Below are 21,890 nucleotides of genomic sequence, written 5' to 3'. Positions count from 1 at the left end.
CTGTCATAATGGACAAATTCCTTTTTCAATTATATCCATTGACCATACACATGCACAAACGCACATTAGAAGCTCTCTGATGAAGGGTCTAGGCCCGAAACGTCAGCTTTTGTGCTCCTGAGATGCTGCTTGGCCTGCTGTGTTCATCCAGCCTCACATTTTATTATCTTAGAAGCTGACTTGGTTTAGAGACTTTCACTCATTTCAGGGCATCATTTTTTAATTCCTCCTAGTACCCAGACAAATTCTCCACGTCCATAGTTCAAGGTAAAGTGAGTAAACATGTAGAAATACATGGATTAATCAGTGAGTCAGCACAAATTTGACACAGGCTAGTTTACTTGACAAATTTGAAAAGACTTTCTAGTAGTAAATGGGGAATGCAATAATTGTAAATGAAAATTTAATCTCAATAAATCTAATTAACAATAAAAGATAAAGTTGCCATAGACCTACCTAGACCATAGGACTGCTCTCTTTGGAGAGAAATGACTGGTGGTGGTTTAATCTGAGAGTTATTATGATTCAGGCCAGAGGAGATGTTCAGGTAGAGCCCTTCATGGCAAACAAAGCCAGTACAGGAATTGAACCCACACTGCTGGCGTCACTAACCAGTCATCCAGCTAAGTGACCCCCTAAAAATAACATCCATCCCAAAGAGTTTTCCCATCTCAGCAAGGTTTGATTTTTGTTGGTAAATATCTTATGAGCTGAATTCCTGGCAGAGTGAATTGCTTTGAGAAGTTATTTTCCAAAGCACCATTTCGGCCGTTAAGGAAGTTCACACATCAAGAGTGTGCCAATGAATCCAACTCAAGAGGTGGCGGGGGGACTTTCCTGGGTCTCGTGTGAAAGAGATGTCTCTTAAAGCCTTAATAAATAAGTCTCTTATTTATTAAATAATAAGCTTGCATTAAGAATCCATCAACCCAAACTATTGCAAAAGTTCCAAATTTGTGTCTTTAAAGAAACACTTTTAAACAATTGATAACATAATGATGTTGCAACACTAATATTATTTTGGTTCTTCTCTCTTTATAAAGCCTAGTAAAGAGATAGCATGAGATAACCAGTTGCGAAAAACAAGCACAAACAGTAAATGCAATCTCCTCACTGATACTGATATGAAAAGGTGATTACATTATTGATTAGTTTTTTGAGTCACTATGCCTTCCACAGGACTCAGCAGCGACATGGACAGTTTCAAAAAGCCCAATACTTGCCAGAGTGATGGCTTTTATTTCCTCATTCAGGAAAAAAAAATCAGTTGTAGAAGAGGCATTTTGGGTGTCAAGAATTAAATAGTGGCATGCATCCAAGTTTACTCTTTCTTGTCAGAATGAGATTGTAGGAAGAAATTTCCTGTTGCAACTGTTTCCTGCATTCTCTATAATTAACTGAATTGTGAAGGAAATCATTATGGCAAAAAGCCAACAGGAAATTCTTAGCAATCGCTAGATTGCCTAATCTTTTACCACTACACCCTTGTATCCTTTTCAGATATTGACGAAAGGATGTATGGTCAAATATTAGCTTATGTTTGGTTTAGATTGTTTGCCAATGTGATTCCTAATGGAAAATAACCACGTTCGGTTGTTTTCCATTAGGAACCACACTGGCTAACAATCTTTCTGTTCCATACCATATCCCTTCAAATCCACACAGATACTGATTAGTACAAACTCCACAAACAGGACAGCACGTTTACACTGGGCAGTTGCCTCCAGAATTTGCCATTTATTAAAGAATAAGCTTGTTTACAATAAATAGTTATTTCCCTGTTAATGTAAAACCTAGTGTGGATTTGTTTTGCCCTAAATAGCTATCAGGCAAATTGATCATTTTGGTGGTTAAATTGGTTAGTTACACATTTATGTGGAATAGTGAGACTAAATTAGAGATCTGCTTTTCCCTATTGAATTAGGCCAGAGGCAACACAAAGGAATTCCCAGACTGTCTCCCTGCTTCATGCTGGACAAAAAGGAAATTTGAATTTGAGTTGTGATAAATAGAAGTGATTGGTCACTATCGATATTCCATTGTAACATCCTGGTTTTTTCCATCCAGGCATAGAATCCCCACAGTGTGGGAGCAGGCCATTCAACCCATCAATTCCACACCAACCCGCTAAAGAGCAGCCCACCTCCAGATACACCACCTTCCCATATCCATGCATTCCCATGGCTAACCCACTTAACTTGCATGTCCCCTAAACACTGGGCAATTTAACATAGCCAATCCAACCTGGCCTGCAGGAGGAAACCCACACAAACACAGGAAAATGTGCAAACTCCAGACAGACAGTCACCCAAGGCTAGAATTGAACCTGGGTCCCTGGGTCTGTGAGGTAGCAGTGCTAACCAATGCTGCCACATGACTGGGTAAATTGCAAGGGATTTAAAGCAAAACACAAGATGTTGAAATCTACATAACCACCATTCCTCATTTTAAAAAATAGTTCAAATTGTGAAAAATCACATAGTGAGACAGCAAAGTTTCTTGCTCTGCTGAAAGAAACAGCTAATAGCTAGTGGGGAGAATAAAAGCACATGGGATTGAGGATAACAAAGTGCAGAGCTGGATGAACACAGCAGGCCAAGCAGCATTAGAGGAGCAGGAAGGCTGACGTTTCGGGTCTGGACCCTTCAGATAAACTTGCATGCCTCCTAGATGCTATGGGCAATTTAGCATAGCCAATCCAACCTGGCTAGCAGAAGGAAATCCAGGCCAGGTTGAATTGGATTTTCTGAAGCAGCTCAGACCCGAAACGTCAGCTTTCCTGCTCCCCTGATGCTGCTTGGCCTGCTGTGTTCACCCAGCCCTACACCTTGTTATTCTCAGATTCTCCAGCATTGACAGTTCCTGCTATCTCTGGGATGCTGTGTTGGCATGGTGATTGAGACTTCATTTTAAAAAAATAGCAAACAGAGTTGGGACAAATGGCTCTGTTTTCAAGGGCAGGCTATGACCTGTAGGTTACAGCAAGGATCCATGTTCTGGTTCCAGTTATTAATGAAACATATAAATGACCCTGGTGAAGGAACTAAAGGCAACATTTTCAGCTTTGCTGATGACAACACTGGGCGGGTTTGTGAGGAGGGTGTAAGGAAGCTTCAAGGTGAGCAAGTGGGGAAATACATGGCAAATGCAGGACAATGTGGGTAGTTGTGAAGCTATGTACTTTGTGCGAAAATCAGAAAGGCAGAGTAATACTTAATTGGTGATATATTGGGGAAATGTAGATTTACGAAGCAATCTGCATGTCCTTGTATACGAGTCAATGAAAGTAGACAGGCAGATGCCACAAGCAATGAGGAAAGCAAATGGTATGTTGGCCTTCATTCAAAAAGAATTTTGACTCAGACGTCAGGATGTCTCACTGCAGATAGACAGGGCCTTGGTGAGATCACATCTTGAGTATTGTGTGTAGGTTTGTTCTCCCATCTAAAAATAGTCGCCAAAGAGAGAGTGCAGCAGACATTCTCTACACTGATACCAGGGATGGCAGCACAGTCCAATGGGAGAAATTGGGTTGAATGGGCCTGTATTCACTAAAGTTTAGAAGAATGAGAGTAAATCTGATTGAGACATATTCTAACAGGACTGAATGTACTAGATGTAGGGGGCATGTTTTCCCTTGTTGGGGGGAGTCTAGACCAGGGAGCGTCATAGTATCAGGATACAGGACATGTCATTTAGTACTGAGAAGGGGAAAGATCTCTTTACTCAAAGGGTAGTGAAACTGTAGAATTCCCTGCCACAGAAGGCTGTACAGGCAAAGTATAGGGAAGGGATTGATGCCTTTAAAATCTGTAAATGCACCAAAGGATGTGGAGAGAAGGTAGGAAAATGGCATTGAGACAGAGAAACAGCTCATTCCTCTCTAAGTTACTATGTTTCTAAGCTGAGATAGCAAGAATTGCAGGTGCTGGAGTCAGAGTTAACACGGTGTGGAGCTGGAGGAACACAGGAGGCCAGGCAGCATCAGAGGAGCAGAAAAGGTGATGTTTCAGGTGCGGACCCTTCTTCAGAAATAGGGACGGGGAAGGGAGCTCAGAAATAAATATAGGAGGGGTGCGCCTGGGAAAGGTAGGTGGGATGGTCTTGCAGGCAGGCAGTGGTGGGGATAGGTCAGTGGGGTGGGGGTGGGGGCGATTAGGTGGGAGAGAAGATGGACCGGTTGTGTCAGGTCAAGGAGGTGGCAATGAGAGGAAGGGTTGGTCATGGGATGAGGCCGAGAATGAGGAGATGTTGCATCTGGTAAAATCCATGTTCAGGCCATTGGGCTGTAGGCTCCTGAGGTGGAATATGAGGTGCTGCTCCCCCAGTTTCCGAGTGGTGTCATTGTGATGCTAGAGGAGGCCCAGGATGGACATGTCACCCAGGGAATGGGTGGGGAAGTTGAAATGTTTCGCAACCGGAAGGTGGTGGTGTCTGTCACGTACAGAGTGCAAATGCTCTACCAAACAGTCTTTGAGTCACCATTTGGCCTCACCAATGTAGAGGTGGCCACATCAGGAACAGCAAATGCAGTAGACCAGGTTGACGGATACGCAGGTGAACCCATGTCTGATGTCGAAGGTTTGTTTTTCCGCCTTGTATGGAGGTGGGGGCGGTGGGGAAGGTGTAGGGGCAGATGTAGCAGTTCCTGTGGTTGCAGGGAAAGGTGCCGGGGGTGATGGGGCGAGTGGGGTTAGTGAGAAGTGTGGAGTGGATGAGGGAGTCGTAGAGAGAGCAACCCCTATGAATAGCCTTTCTGAGGTACCCTCTCCCTCCCCATTTCTGAAGAAGGGTCCAGACCTGCTTTCCTGCTCCTCTGATGTTGTCTGGCCTCCTGTGTTCCCCCAGCTCCACAGTTTGCTATCTCTGTTTCTAAGCTGTTTGCAATTAGAATCAATGAAGCCATCAAAAGCATCTGTTCAGCCAATCTGTGAATGAGACTTGGAAACAAGCTATGTGGCATCAGGAAACCAAAGTACAGTAACGCTTCACCATTCATGAGGTCAGTGACCTTGTGGGGACTATCACAGTGGAGTGCTTTTTCTGAATTATGAATGAAATGGCTGTTGTGCATACACAATATAGAACGAAGCGCACACAGCAAATGATGCAAGCACAGTGAGGATGTTTAAACCCCAGAAAACTATAGATGAACGAGCGTTGAATTTGCAGTGGGCAAAATGGTGCAGAGTAAATATTGTGCAGATAAATGAAATCACTGCAGGACTTTACTTAACCTGTTTCAGTTGAAGTTCAGCTGAGCATCAACCTCTCAGAATTTTAACCTCGAGGAGCATCATAACCTGCTGAGAACTTATTGCTCAATGAGACTCATCTTAAACCATCTACGTAAAAAGCCTGTCACATAGGAGGCCAGGGACAATAGCAATGAGACTGAGATGATTCTGTAAAAGTACAATATCTTTATCTATGTCCAATCTTTATTTGTGTGTGCTTGTGTGTGTGTGTGTGTGTGTGTGAGAGAAATTGAGACATGTTTACATTTTTGATAATGTGAGAACACCAACCATGGACAATAAGAGAACATACAACCTGTCCATTACGATCACCAGTGCAATTTGAGAAATTACTCAGCAGCAGCTGGAGAATATCTTTAACAATCAAAAATCGTAATGTCTGAACATTACATCACAAAAGATAGTGGTTTAAATTAGAAATGTGAACTGCATTTTGTTTGAAACTTTATGTTTTTGTTTGATAGTTTGCTGCTATGTACTTTACAAATTACTGAAATTCAGCAATGTATTTGACTTTACAGAAAGAATCATGCAGGATGTTTATAATCTGAAAGCCTGTAGCCCTTTATAATTGAGGTAATAACTGTTAGAGCATTGTCACCCATTGTAATGTAAGAAACATGGTAGTGAATGTGCACAAAGCAGATTCCTAGAAATAGCAGAGATAGTAGGAACTGCAGATGCTGGAGAATCTGAGATAACAAGGTATATAGCTGGATGAGCACAGCAGGCCAAGCAGCATCTTAGGAGCAGGAAAGCTGATGTTTTGGGCATAGACCTTCCTTCAGAAAGAAGGGTCGAGGCCCGAAACATCAGCATTCCTGTTCCTATGATGCTGCTTGGCCTACCGTGTGCATCCAGCTCTACACCTTGTTATCCTAGAAACAGCAATGTGGTAATGACCAGAAAATCTGATTTAGTGATGTTAATTGAAGGCATCGGGTTAGACACCAGGAGATCTCCTCTGCCTTTCATGTCACAGGGTCTTTTGCATAGGGTCCATCCAAGAAAACAGATGCAGTCTGGGTTCAATGTCTCACCCAAAGGATGGCATTTCCAACAATACAGCCCACCCTAAACGTTGCAGGTCAATCTAGGTTGCATGCACAAGTCTTTAGCATGGGGCACAAAACTATAATCCTGTCGTTTGCAGGTGAGACTACTACCACTGAAGCACAATTAAAGCTAATGAATAAATTATAGAATCCCTACAGTGTGAAAACAGGCCATTCAGCCCATCGAGTCCAAACCAACCCTCCAAAAAACATCCCATCTAGACCCAAACCCCATCCTATAACCTTGCATTTTGCATGACTAATCAGCTTTGTCTACACATCTGTGGACATTACAGGTCAATTTAGCACGGCCAATCCACCTAACCTGCACCTCTTTGGACTGTGGGAAGAAACTGGAGCACCAAGAGGAAACCCATGCAGACACAAGGAGAAGGTGCAAACCCCACACAGACAGCACCACAAGTGTGGAATCAAACCTGGGTCTGTGACCCTGTGAGGCCAACCAGTGAGCCTCTGGAATGATGTGTGTTTCTGATCTGCGGTATGTCACCTGGGCAGCAGTGGTTCTTCCCAGAGGAAGGCACGGAAAAAAATTGATCAAGCTGATTGATAGTTATTAGATACCTATGAGCTCAGCTTTCAGGAACAAACAACAGTACCAACTGTCATTACAGGTTGGAAGGATTTGGGACGTACTTAACCCATTTTCTGGCCTCCTTTCCCATTGGATACCACATAGTGCATTTCAAGAATCTGGGTTATGAAATATGCTCCCTCTTTATCAGTTCAGAATGGTATCCATGGCCTTGCAAAAAGAAATCACTGATTATAATCAATGCTGATTATGATTTTCCATATGTAGTAGTATCTCGATTATAAATGATATGTAATTTTACATGTTGGGATACTGATATTGGTATTTGGAGTCGGAAGATGCAGGTTCAATATGTCGGTTCATATTAAATTCCTGATGTGACTAAAATAAGCGCAGTCAGGGAGAACTGGAAATGTTCCAGTTTTTGACAAGTGTGGACCTAGAAAAAGAAAGTGCAAGTGAACCACATTTCAAGGTAACCTGGAATGTTGGGAGACAATCTGTGACATCCCATGAGTCAGCCAGTGAGCCAGAAGCTGGGTCAAATAGAATAAACCACTCCATTCAGTTTTCTCATTTACCCTCAAAAATAGACTATTTGCCGTTTGGATGGATTCATAGAGCACAGGAGGCCCTTCATCATGTTTGAAAGAACCAACAGAGATGGCAAGAGCTATCTTACACCTCAAAGGCAAATAGGCAGGAGTAATAAATGCTCAATCCATGAAATAAAAGGGAAATATAATTTACAATTTCATGCCGCTGCACTGGAAGAGGAGGTCAGTGCTGCTGACATCATCAATGTGCACCTTGAACAGGAAATTGTCATATTCACAGTGCTCCTTACATTATCATTGTGTGCCCATTAAAGGTTCACTACCCCTCAGTATTTTTCTCACTGCGTCCATACTATCCTGCTCTGCTGCTGGTCCTACCTCCTAACCGCTATTCTCATCAAAACCTCACATTATTCCCCAACCCCTAGTCCCTGCATCACTTGTCCATTTCACTCATTACCCTGATCACCACGATACATTTCAATAAATAAAGAGTGTGTTTTAAGTGTCTCTGCAAGTTTTAAATAGCTAACATATTCTGTGGTACAGTTAATTTAATTCAGAGCCCTCAGGACATTATCTGTTGCATTGTTATGACATTACAGTCATAGCAACTGCATGTGTGATGCATGAGCCCCCTGGATTTTTGATGGTGGCATACACAGCCAATCCAATTCATCCTGCTCAACTGTTTCACCTTTGCTGAAGTAAATTATTCCTTTAAATTAATTGCTTCCATGTTTTATAACAGCATTTCAGTCGTAAAAAGTGTCTGCTTACTTTATTATGAAAGGCATTTCTTAGTAAAGATGAAGAAATTGCTGACTCTTAAAATGTCATGATCGTCCGTTGGATTCACGCAACAGTATAATACCAGAGAGAGATTGATATCGTTACACTCCCAAGTCATTGACTTCAACTTTTGTGAAGGACACAAATAATGGACAAGGTTTTCCTTGTTGCAATCTCTGTGAAGACTGTTAGCTTTTACAGTGAATTTCAAGCTTCCAGTTAACAGCTGAAAGAATGCCAAGTGGAGGTTTCATGTTTTAAAATGTTTACTGTAACAAATGACTTTAAAAAATTACTGACAAAACAATATTTTATTTTTGTTGGTAGCTTATGCTTTAAACTACAGAGGAGAGATTCCCTGTCTAACTGATATTACAACCAAAAGACTCCCACCACAGTTATACACTGACTCTTAGTGCATGCTTCATTCTACAGGAGCCCGTATAAAATTAATCTTGATGGCTTACTTCCTTTTTACTTTTCCAGCTGGGTATGTGTAATTCTAGAACTGACTTTCACTATGAAGGTTAGGCTAAAGATTAGCTGAGCTGGCAAAACTTCCAACTTTATTTTATTCCTCACAGAATAATTTTATACAATCTGGGTGAGACCTCTCACCTGTGTGTTGTGCAGTGAACAACAGAATTAGCATTTTCTCAGTTTCATGTACAGGACTGGCTACCTCTGTCTCTTGCTTTTGCCTTTCCAATGGGCACAGATCATAACAAACACAGTGTATTTGAAATTTGCTGACTAATAGGGAAGCCTGTAACCTGATCTCAAAATGGCTGCCTCTGTCCTCTTTCTCACGGCAATGTGAAACATCGTAATCTTATATCTATGTGGAAAGGCTAATTAGCTAACTTTGGTTCCAACTCCATTTCGTCTTAGACATAAACAAACTGTCAACAGCATACTAATTGTAACCCAATACCTACAGCATTTTTCAGGGAGTTTAGGGAATATACAGCCTACTCATGCTGATCTCACATATGACCGCCATTGTCTCCAAGCATAAATACTTTGCGGCTTCCTTTCAGTAAAACAATGTAAGCTTTCCATTAATCTGTATCAATCTAATCACCCAGGCTTATTGTCATATAGTCTTCAGAACAGGTAATGTGCATTTTTTGTTTCAAAAATATATTATATTCATAAAAAATCTTTATATATATAGTCACTAGGTTCTGTACAGTAGCATATGAAGAAATGAATGTTGGAATTCAATCTAGCAAATAAACCCAAGGCATTTATTGCTTGTTCAAAATTATATTTACATACACTTGAGGCATGGGGTGTGGGGTGGGGTTTGGTGGCATCTGATAATTGAACGGACCCCCATTTAACTTCTGCAGGAAGACCTTAAATGGTCAGCACACCCAAAGTACAATGGGATAGTCATGTCCTGGGAGATTTTCTTTATTTCAAAACTATACTTCATTTATAAAAATACCCTTTTATACAGACACAGTAGGTGATACGTCTATTTTATTGCATGTCAAAATGCCCATCTAAAAGATGTTGTGCCTGAATGTAAATTCTTCTAAACTTCATAATGGTAATATCTCACACAGATGTTATTACGTACTCTTACAGTGTTTCTAGTAGTTATTTTCCCAATGGAACTGTGGGTTTGACTTGCCTGTCCGTCAATACTTTCAGCCATAGTTGACAGGAGGGAAAATGAGTCTAAAAATAATGTCCCTTACTAAAGAAGTTAACTTAGGAAATGCAAGTGACAGAATGCGATAGGTTTACTGCAGAGCTGCCAGTGTAAGAAAGAGAAAAAACCGGGTAAATATTTTAAGACAAGGCCTCAACATTCTACATAGTTAGTTTAAATTAATGCTGTGACTTAAAACCTTTAAACTCCTGTCATGTTCTGTAAGTTAATGCCTTAATTTTTGGTGACCTATCTTGGGCTGAAGGGCCTATACTGCGATGTATTGTTCTATGTTCTATCATCTACTGTACTTTTTGAGAATGTCTCCTATTCCCTTACAGTGCGACATTCCATGCAGACACTAAATGCAGCAGTGCTTAATAAGAACAGAATCAAGAAACAGTATCCATCACCAATCCACGAGGAGACCATTTGTGACAATTGGGCTGGAGATCAAACTATAGAGAAAATAACAAGAAAAGTATGCGAATGTTAGGAACTGAAATGAAACTGTCACGATTCAGTAACTAACAGGTCACTCAACATTTTGTTCTGCTCAAGGGCTATATCCAAAATATTACCCCAACTTCCCTCTCTACAAATAGAAACAAGGAACGAGAGGAGGCCACTCAGCCCCTTCCCCCACCATTCAATAGGATCGTTTAAGGTCCTTGAGGAGATTTGTAGCTCGGGTTGTGGATGCTGTGTGGTTGGTTCGCCCACCGAGACGGTTTGTTGGTTCGCAGACGTTTCATTACCCTTCTGGGTAACATCATCAGTGCAGCCTCCGAAGATGCGCTGTCGTGTTTTCCTCCCTGTTGTTTAAACTCTGGCCTGATCATGGCTGGCCTGATATTAACCTCAACTCTACATTCCTCCATATCCCCAATAATCTTTCATTCCCTTGGTAATCAAGAATCTATCTACCTCTACCTTAAAAACATTTAAAGATGCTGCATTCTCCTCCTTTTGAGGAAGGGAATTCCAAAGACTCACTATTTTCCCCTGATAGAAAAATAATTCCTCATTTCTGTTTTAATGGGCAACCCATTATTTTTAAACTGTGGCTTCTAGTTCTGGATACTCCCACTTGAGGAAACATTCTTCTGACATCCACCAAATCAAGTCCCCTCAGGATCTTATATGTTTCAATTTAGTCACCTCTGACTCTTCTAAACTCCAGGGAAAACATGCCTAGCTTATCTAGCCTTTCGAATGTTGAATTATTAGTGTTCTCTTCAATTAATGTCTTGTTGAATATCACTTTGTAAAGAACAAGTGATGATTCTGTCAAACCAGGTCAGATTTTTGATCTCCAGAGTTTAGCTCAGTCATTTCCACATGTACCAGATTGTAACGACTTAAAAAGAAATTGTAAGGCACATAGATTAGGTGAGCTGTAGGGGATGGGTCTAGGTGGGATGCTCCAAGGGTTGGTGTGGGCTTATTGGGCCAATGCGCCTGTTTCCTCACTGTAGGGGATCTAAAATCTAAAAAAAAACAGTAGCTATTTATAAAATATAATGCATTGATTTCAAGCCCGGGTAACTATCTTCCAAACGCAGCATAAAAGCCACCACTAGATGGCAGGGTTGTCAATGAGGAAAAGACACCATCCTATCATATGTAAGTCCACCCAATGAGAGCATCTTTCTTGCAGAATTCTGTGAATTTCAAAGGAAGCCAGGCCTGAGTTCATGTCACACCTGCTCCAGAGCTCCTAACATATCTGAACACATTGTTTAAAAATATCTATAGCTTTAAGCACCTTTTGTTAGATTTATTTTATGTAAAATTTCTGGTGTTGTTTCCAAGAATCAAAAGTTGACCATCTGATTGCATTTAATATCTGACTCTCTAGTATTTTGAGATCACTCTTCACAATCAAGCTGCTTCTTGGAGGCAATAAGCATTACAACACAAGTCTGCCCACCCATTCAACAATTTTATGGTTGATGTGCCCCAGGGCCTCTGTTCCTCTTTCATGCCAACTCCGCCCAGCTGCCAACTTTCTGATATTTCAAATATCCATCCATCTCTTCTTTTAATACTTTCAGTAAATTTAAATTGAGATGTAAAAACAAGTGTGCTTCTTTAAGTTAACCAACAGTTCAGCAGATAGTATACGAAGAGATAACTCTCACAGCTTTTGGCATTGTATAATTATTTGGATAGAAGTGGTGTGCAGGGCTATGGAAAAGGCTGGAGACTGGCACTAGGCATTGGAACTGGTGCAAGTACAATGGGCTGAATGGCCTCCTTCTGCACTGTAGCACTTCTGTAATTCTGTGACATTCTGGAGCTGCAGATACTACAACCAACAGAGCATTCAGAATAAGCATTTTAGTATTGCTCACAAAAACCTCCTCACTTTATAAAGATTGTTCTTTGCTGTTCTCACACACAGGGTATAAGGTTGACAAAGCATGTGTTTGAATCTGTTCCCAGAGCTTGATTTTCCTGGAACCAGTCGCTTGCCTGTCATGAACCAGTGCAGCTTAAGGAGTGTCACTCCACATCAAGCAGACCTGACCAGGAAGCTCTGCCATTCTTACAGCCTGTCAATCAAAGGATTCACAGATTGATAATTAACTGGTTTGGCCATATTATGAATTAGGGACATCCAAGTTCTGGAGTAGGACTCCACGTGAAGGTTAAGGGCCACATTACTAAAGATTAAGGGCCATATGTTTATGCATATTTTTAGTAAAAACAACTTGCTGGTATAACATATAGTCCTTTTTAAATACAATTACAGTCAGCCTGTCTTACTACGGCTGAGATTTGCACTATTGTCTCTGAGACAAAAGGTTGTTGGTTAATGTCCTATTCCAGACACATAATACAGGAAGCTAGTATGGAAGTACAGCAGATCAAAAGGAGGGCAAATAGAACTTTGGCCTTTATTGCTGAAGGAATGGAGTGTAAAAATAGGGAAATGTTGCTGCAGCTGTTCAAGACATCAGTGAGACCACACTTGGAGTATTGTGTATAATTTTGGTCACCTTACTTGAGGAGAGTGTAGTTATATTGGAGGCAGCTCATTAGATTGATTCCAGAGCTGAAGCATTTGTCTTACAAAAAGAGATTGAGCCATTTTAGACCGTTCTATCTGGAATTTAGAATAATGAAAGGAGATCTAATTGAAATGTGTAAGACGAAGAGGATTGACAAAGTAGACATAGAAAGGATGTTTCCTCACGTGGGGAAATCGAGAACAAGAGGTCATAATTTAAAGATAAGGAGTTGCAGATTTAAAACAGAGATGAAGAAAAATTATTACTCTCAACAGGTAATGAATCTGTGGAATTCATCTCCATATTGTGGCAGATGCCAAGACTTTAACTATATTTTTTAATTAATAATGGTTCGAAAGGTTATGGAGAGCAGGTAGGAAAGTGGAGTTAAGGCCAAGATGAGATCAGTCATGATCGTATCAAATGTCTCAGTAAACTCGATGGGCTGAATTTCATAGTCCTGCTCCCAGCTCGTATGTTCTCATACTTGGGCATAAAATCTAGCTTGATTTTCCAGTGCAGAATGGAGAGAGTGCTACATTCAGGCATGCTGTATTTTAGATGAGACATGACATCAAGTCTCCAGTGAAAGAGCAAGGGAGTTATCTCTGGTGTTTTGGCCAATATTTATCCTTCAACCAACATCACAAAAACACATTAGCTGCTCATTATCACCTTGCTATCTGTGGAGCTGTGCTTTGATAATATTGGCTGCTGGGATATCCTGAATTAGAACATGGTCTATAACTCAAAAGTATGTCATTGCTTGAATAGAACTTTGGGATGTCCTAAAGTTGTGGAAAGCATAATATAAATATAAATATCTTTCTCTGTGCCGTGATTAAGGGAACACTGTGTAAGAGGCAGATTTTCCTACAGGCACCATTAATTCTAAATCTTTTTCTTGTTCGTTCACAAGAAGTGGGGATGCTGGCTGGGCCAACATTTCTTACCCATCCCTAGTTGCCCCTTGAGAAAGTAATGGTGAATTGCCTTCTTGAATCACTATAGTCTATTTGGTGGTTGGTACACTCTAAATGCGAAATTACCAATAAGGAGTCTCTTCCAGTATTCTGGCCCAATGATACTGAAGGGATGGCAAAATATTTCCAGATCAAGATAATGAGTGGCTTGGAGGGGAACCTTGTCCTTCTAGTTGTGGGTTTGGAAGGTGCTGTCTAAGAATCTTTGGTGAATTTCTGCAGAGCATCTTGTAGATGGTACACATTATTGCTACTGATGATCAGTGGTGGAGGGAATTGATGCTTGTGGATGTGATGCTATTCAAGTGAGCTGATTTGTACAAAAAGCTATCAAGCTTCTTGTTTGTTGTTGGAGCTATATCCTTTCAGGCAAGTGGGAGGTATTCCCTAACTCTCCTGAATTGTGCCTTGTAGATGGTGGACAGGCTTCGGGGAGTTAGGAGGTGAGTTACTCACTGAAGGATTCCTAGCACCTGACCTGCTCTTGTAGGCATTGTATTTCTCTGGCAAGTCCAGGCGAGTTTCTGGTCAATGGTAACCTCCAGGATGTTGATAGTGGGGGATTCAGTGAAGGTAATGCCATTGAATATCAAGGGTCAGTGGTCGAATTCTTTCTTGTTGGAGATGGTCTTTGCTTGACTTTTGTGTATCACAGATTTTACTCTGTGTCAATGCCTTGCTGAGGTTTGAGCACCCTCTTCCTAATAGAAGGCCTGCTTTCTATATTCCCATATCTCCGATGTGACGTGTAGGAAGCAAAGAAGAGTAGCCTAATTCAAGTAACAATGGATCCTGGTTTTATAACAGGGATCTTCCACTCTGCATGGCCAATGGGATCCCCATCTAAAGTAAATTTTAAAAAACACAATAAGTATTCTTTACTCTAATCATACTGTGGTTAGCAGGGACCATGTATGTATGTCCTTTTGAGTATTTTTGAACTGCAGATTATTTATAAAGTTGCAGCAAACATCTGGAAGGATTAATACACCAAGCAGTTTGAGGACATGAAATGTACCTAATAATTGAAGCCGACTGGTGAAATCCAAACTTTAATGAATTAAAAGCAGAATGGTTAGTCCTGAGTTCATTGTCCAGTTTCTAAAAAAAAACACTTGAGAAATCCTTTGATGTGTGAAGAATGTGGCTGCTATAAGTGATTTGCAATAATAGTGTTTCTTGTTTGAGCTCTATATTTTAGGAACCTACTGGCCAACGTCGATTGTTACAAGAAAATGGGACCTTGTTTGAGTGTATTAATTAATTAATGTTGCTTTACTTCAGTGGTGGGAATGGTACAGCCTTTCAAAAATAAAAAGGACAGAATTAACTTGAGCTTCTTAATGATCTGTAATAATCTCAGAAATGAGCGATGTGCCGATTTGGACTTGGCCCGGCTAACCTGCTGGCATAATGCCAGTCAGATCATGCCTGTATATGCTACTCTTCAGCTGAACAGCAACTGATGGCATTCCCACTTGTAAGGTCACAGCCCTCTCCATTTGCTAATTCATCAGTCTTCAACGCGAGGAACCATGGGCAGAACAGTAATCTGACATCCTGGCATGTCCTATTATTAAAGCCTGCGCTCATACAAGAACAGAGGTCACGCTTTAAGTGAATAATTCTGAATAACGATTATGAGTTCATTTGCAAACATTTTTATGAATTTATCTATATGTATGTTTTTGCCAAAGCTTACATTTCTGCTCCAAGAACCAATGCCAGTAAAACAGATATCGTCATTGCACCACTGCTACTCTCTAGCCATTCAGTCAGTTGAAGCTTTATCAAGGCTCATTTCTTCAGTGCCACTGCTTCTGCCTTTCTTCTAAGATTGACAGCTCATCAGTGATGTCTTGGTGATACTCATATTTCCACGGGTACTTCCAGCAGATGGTTAAAACCAACATTTTCCATTGCACCTAGTCCATTCTGCCACCAACCTCCCCTTCAGACGTATTGTACATGTACTCCTATTCTCTACAGTCAAAACTAGGAGGACTTGTGGCACAATGATAGTGTCCCATCTCTAAGTTCATACTGAACAAGAAATCAGCTCAGAGATGTACTTTTAAAACAACCTGAACAGACATGTTCGGACACCTCTGTGGACCAGGTGGGATCTGAATCCTGGTCTTCTGGACAAGAGATAGGCACATTACCAGAGCACCACAGTTGCCCCAAGAACCCAGCTCTGAAATACAATGTCAAATGGCCAAGTCAAATTAACGCAGATATTTTAATCAACCAATTCAGACAGATCTCTGGTACAGATGAGACTGACTCAAAAGTAAAGATCCTACCACACGCTGACACAGAAACATAGTAACATTGAAGAAAGGAGCAGGGAGAGGCCATTTGGCCCTTCAAACCTGCTCCACTATTCTTCACAGTGAATTCCACAGGCTCACTACTCTTTGGGTGAAGAAATGTCTCCTCATCTTTGTCCTAAGTGGTCTACCCCAAATCTTCACACTGTGATCCCTGGTTCTGGACACACCCATCATCGGGAACATCTTTCCTGTCCAGCCCTGTTAGAATTTTATAAGTCTCTATGAGATTTCTCCTCATTCATCTGAACTCTAACGAAAATAATCCCAACCTAGTCACTCTCTCCTCATATGTCAGACCTGCCATCCCCAAATTCAGCCTGGTAAACCTTCGCTGCACTCCCTTGAGAGCAAGAACATCCTTCCTTAGAAAGAAAGACCAAAACTGCACACAATATTCCAGGTCTGGTTTCACCAAAGTCCTGTATAACTGCGACAACACATCCCTGCTTCTGTACTCGAAACCTCTTGCAATAAAGGCCAACACGCCATTTGCCTTCTTTATCACTTGCTGCACATGCAGGCTTACCTTCAGCAACTGGTGCACGAGGACACCCAGGTCCCACTGCACACCCCCCTCCCCCCATTTACAGCCATTCAGGTAGTAATCTTCCTTCTTGTTTTTGCTACTGAAGTGAATAATCTCACATTTATCTATATTATACTGCATCTGCTATTGATTTGCCCACTCAGCCAACCTGTTGAGATCATGCTGAAGAATCTCTGCATCCTCGTTACAGTTCACCCTCCCACGCAACTTGGTATCATCTGCAAACTTGGAGTTGTCACATTTTGTTCCCTCATCCAAATCACTAGTATATACTATGAATAGCTGGAGTCCCAGCACCAATCCCTGTAGCATCCTACTAGTTACTGCCTGCCAATTTGAAAACGATCCATTAATTTCTACTCTTTGTTTCCGCTCTACCAAATAGTTTTCTACCCATCTCAATACACTTCCCCAATACCATGCACTTTAATCTTGCACAATAATGTCTTATGTGGGATTTTGTCAAAGGCTTATTGAAATTCCAAAGATACTACATTGACTGGCTCACTTTTGTCAACTCTACCAGTTACATCTTCATAGAATTCCAACAGGCTTGTCAAGCATGATTTCCCCCTCATAAATCCATCCTGACTCTGTCCGATCCTGCCTCTGCTTTCTGAATGCTCTGCTGTAAAATCCATGACAATGGATTCGGGAATTTTCTCCAATTGTGAACATTTTTAATCAACTGTTCGGAAAGGTTATGACACACCTCTGGAGTAGGTGGGACTTGAACCTGGGTGTTAAGACTCAGGGGTAGGGATACTGCTGCTGTGCCTCAAGTTCCCAAACATGACTGAGTCAAATGAGCATCACCTGCTGTTAGTTAAATCTGGAGCTGTTCTGATTGACTCTTAAAGGGACCTGCACCTCTAACACAGACATCCAGGACTTACTAGCTGTGGAAAATACATTTATAATGTGACCAAATAGAATAAATATCAGCCTGAGAACCCTTCCCCCATGTCTGATGGTAAGTGATAAGGGTGTGAAACCTGGTCAGCTATCTTGTAGAAGGCCTGGGGAAAGCAACTACTGTACTTTATCCTAAAACAATGGATTAACGCAGTGCAGGTCCATAGACCAACTCTCAACAATGACAATGGGAAAATAGATAGATAGGCGTCAAGGATCCATAAATTTAGACTTTATGTTTTGATGGTAATAATTATTTTAAAACCACTTAAGAGCCTGTGACTATAAGGACATTCCTCTAAAGGCTACATGCCACCAATAAAGGAATTCGAGTTCATTTCATTCTTAACATCTGGATTATATTAGTTGAGTAATGTTTGTTGGCACAGGACAGGACCTAGGAGAAATGCATTGGAAACCATGAACTAGACTAGGCAGAATAATGGGTATTTAAGATGTGGCAGGCTTCCCAGGTACAGCGGTATGAGGTAGACGAAATATATGTTTATGTCTATTTTCTGAGCTGATTTTACCTGGAAGATGCTATAGTTTGGAGAAACTATGGTTTGACGGTGACACAAAGATGATTAATCAGGAGTAATGAGTCTCTCCCATCTCTCACTCTTAGCACTTGCCATTGGTTTGTTGGGTGGATTTGCAGGTTGATCATTAACCTGTTTAGCTGTGTTATGAACATGCCATCAGAACCTGGAGTGGGAGTTGAGCCCAGAACTCTGGCTCAGGGATAGGAACCACTACCCACAATGCCATAAAACTTTCTCATATGAGCTTATAAGTTAAAAACAAAATTCCTGTTACAATGTTTCTCTCTGAACCACAATTAAGCTGTTCTGTAAAATGCCAAAGCACTTCCCAATTAAAGGAGCATTTTGTTCAATACTTTGATGCAGGATATCCCACGCACCTACAATGAAAAATGCAATAAAAATTATTTGAGAATCATCGCTGGCCTCTTTGATATGAGTATTTTAATACATTGCCTAATGAATTGAAATACTGTACCATTAGAGAAGACAAACAAAACACAAATCATTGGTGTGGTGATATCAAACTTGTATTTTGAAGGCCTGTAGACTATACATGGAAGGGAGGTGAAAGGAGATAATGACTTCTATAGTCTTGTATTTGTGCCAGGAAAAACTGTGTTGGTCTAAGAATCAGAGTAATTGTCTTTATTTTGATAGATGGAAGAGGAACAACATTTACAGGAAGAGGGTTCATAGAAAAAACATAAAAGCACAATAGAGATAAATGTTTCAATCTCAGAGATTTCTAAAAAATGGCTCCTGTATCATTGAAAAAGCTTTCACTTTTAACAAGTGTTAACTAATTAATGCATCATGGCCAATGAATTAGAGTCAGAGTTACAGTCAGAGAGCTGAACAGCAGCACAGAAATAGACCCTTCGGTCCAACTTGTCCATGCCGACCAGATATCCTAAATTAGTCTAGTCCCATTTGCCAGCAATTGGCTCATATCGCTCTAAACTCTTCCTTTTCATGTACCCATCCAGATGATTTTTAAATGTTGCAATTGTATCAGCCTCCACTGGGAAATCCAAGATGGAGGACGGGAGAAAATTGTGGCAGGAAGAGCTGCTCATCTCTTTGAGGTTTTTTTCCGTGTTGTAATTCCAAACTATACATTGTTAGTGAATTAATGAAAAGCATATTGTGAAAAACATAGTCTTTCTAAAGCCATGCTTGAGAAGCAAAAATAACCTTGTGATATTGAAACAGTTGAATGTGTTGTACATTTTTCCCTTATAAGCAACAAACTTCAAGGCTCCAGGTACATGTGCTAAATCAAAACAGCATCTAAAATTATGCCCTGTGTTCCAAATTGAAGGTAATGTGTAGCACAGTTAACGATTATTGCACATTTCAAAGTTTTGATCACAGCGGTAAAAGGGATATGTTTACTTAGAGCAAACCTGCCTGCTAATTTAACAGCCTACGAAACGAGAGATCACATTCTCCGAATCTACTGACCTACTTAAACTATTTTTGTAGTTGAAGTCACTCACAATTTAAAAATATCAATCACGAGTAATGCAAGCTATAATGTTATGGCCAAAATATGGACTGACATGGAGTACCGTAACACACAGTTTCCCCTGTTTCCTGCATTCAAAAACTTAGGATATTTGTTCTGTATAGGATTTTGACTTGTGTTGTACATAATCAAATGCCAAATATTGTGAAGTCAGGTTTCAAAGTGTTGTTACTTAGAACTAATTAAGGAGACTTTGGGGGCAATTCGAAGATGGACTGGGCTAATATGTGACAGAAGAATTTGGGCGGTTGATGTGATTGACTACCCCTGTCCCACAATCCATCTCCCCTGTGGCTGTGTCTTGGCTCCCACCTACACATTGATTTACAATTGTAAGCAAAGTGCAGGCTGTAGTAAAAAAAAACTCACCATCATCATGACTTGTGGAGGAAAAAGGGTAAAAAATGTTGAAACGAGGGAACGTGGAACGCAAAAACAGGCAGCGTGTCAATTCTGTGCGTGACATCCAACATTTGAATTTTCAATTCTTGGATGACCTGCACAGAGCAGGAGGAACTCTCAGCTGCTCATTCCAATTTTGTCAATATGTGAATTTCAAACCACCCAGGGCACTTCCATTCCTGAACTATCAGACTCTGTCACCAGCCATGTGGTTTAAAATGTTGACAGCGGCATCTTTCTGATCAGGAGGTCTTTGTGAAATGTGGCTAGAACAATTCCAGGTAAAATATGACAACTTATCTTTCTCTGTCACCCAGTGTTGAATGAGACTCACTATTCCCAGTCAGGCCTTTTTATCTGTGATGCCAGTGAAAAGGTCACATCAGGGAAAGTATTAATAGAACATGAGCGTTTAACTGGTGTATTGGCCATGCTATACAATTCCAACTACAGCTTGGGTTCACTCAGCGAAAAGTGTGGCATATCAGTTGAGGTTGTGAGCACAATCATTGCTGAATCAAGCACAATCCTGTAGGAACAATCCTGTAATAACTGCTAGGATATGTTAGAGAAAATACTGGTATTAGTCGCAAATTGTATTAAACGTCTGGCTAAAAATTGATTTTGGTCCAGATTTAGAAGCTGAAATGGTCCCCATGCTCAGAGCATGAACCAAAAGCTAGAAAACAAAGGGTCTGTAGAAACTGGATCTCAGGCCTCATCATCGTTATTCCTTTTGAGCCATGGTGCCAATCAGGTGCCTGGGCCAGCTCCTTTGTTAGTACCCCACCAAATTTGAAGGGTGTGATGCCAAAAGCCTGGGCATTGGATGAGAACAGGAAGGGGTGAGTCTTAGTGGCTCTTTGAGTGGCATGGATCTGGTCCGAAATCCAGTTTCTCCTTATTCCATGTGACATAGGCTTGAAAAGAAGAAACTAACCATTACATTATTGAGTTCATTAACACCTTTAAAAGCAACCTGCTTGTATGCTGCAAGCAATGGCCAAGAGGGATATTAAAACAGGCATTAGTCTTCTCCTTAACATATGCAAATCTGACTTCTGCCACAATAAATCACAGTTATTTCAGCAATGCCTGAATATATTTTAAGGGCTCAATGACCTCAATCTGCATTGTATATGCTTCATGACTCTATGATTCATCCTGATTTTCATTGACACTTACCGCTAGAGGAGTACAGCTGATAACAAAGACTCACCATTACAGCCACCAGAAACAGATTCTTGACACAAAAAAGAACCCACTGTAGATCGTTGAAATTCAGACTCACACACATTATTCAGATATGCAGATAAACTAACAGGGCACCAAGCTCTAAGTGAACAACTTACTCAAGAAGAATACTTGCAAGTGGTTGAAATGTGGGAGGTAGTATTCAACTGAAAGGGAAGTAGTACCTCTGAGATTCTGTAGTATGTCACACAGCAGATCTTCCAGATCACCATGAGCAACATTGTAGGATGAACTCCCCCCCCCACCTTATTTTGTCAGAAAGCAATACGTGGTAGTGTGTATATTGTACCTGGTGCAATATAATCTCAGAGTTGCAAACAATGCTTCAGGTCTTGTTTATGACAACCTCATAAATTTTTGATTGCACTTAAAATCTTGTAATCTTCATGAGGTACCTTCCAAATTCTGGACTTTTCACCTTGGAGATAACATGACCTTGTCCCGATTACCTAACATTGCAAAGTTAGAACATAACTGTC

At 40.8% G+C, this 21,890-nt stretch overlaps 1 long non-coding RNA gene across 1 annotated transcript in view; it reads right to left on the bottom strand.

The window, feature by feature from the left end:
• Positions 1-21,690, bottom strand: part of LOC125467322 (uncharacterized) — a 37,282-nt gene extending 15,592 nt beyond the window's left edge. Inside the window, exon 1 of the long non-coding RNA XR_007250607.2 lies at positions 21,576-21,690. This is a non-coding gene — a long non-coding RNA (uncharacterized LOC125467322). The remainder of the gene's footprint in view (positions 1-21,575) is intronic.
• Between the last annotated feature and the right edge of the window lie 200 nt (positions 21,691-21,890).

The sequence above is a fragment of the Stegostoma tigrinum genome, chromosome 33, assembly GCF_030684315.1.
Source record: "Stegostoma tigrinum isolate sSteTig4 chromosome 33, sSteTig4.hap1, whole genome shotgun sequence".
NCBI lineage: Eukaryota > Metazoa > Chordata > Chondrichthyes > Orectolobiformes > Stegostomatidae > Stegostoma > Stegostoma tigrinum.
Note: the sequence above shows the minus strand (reverse complement) of the source record. Positions and strands in the feature narration are given on the sequence as shown.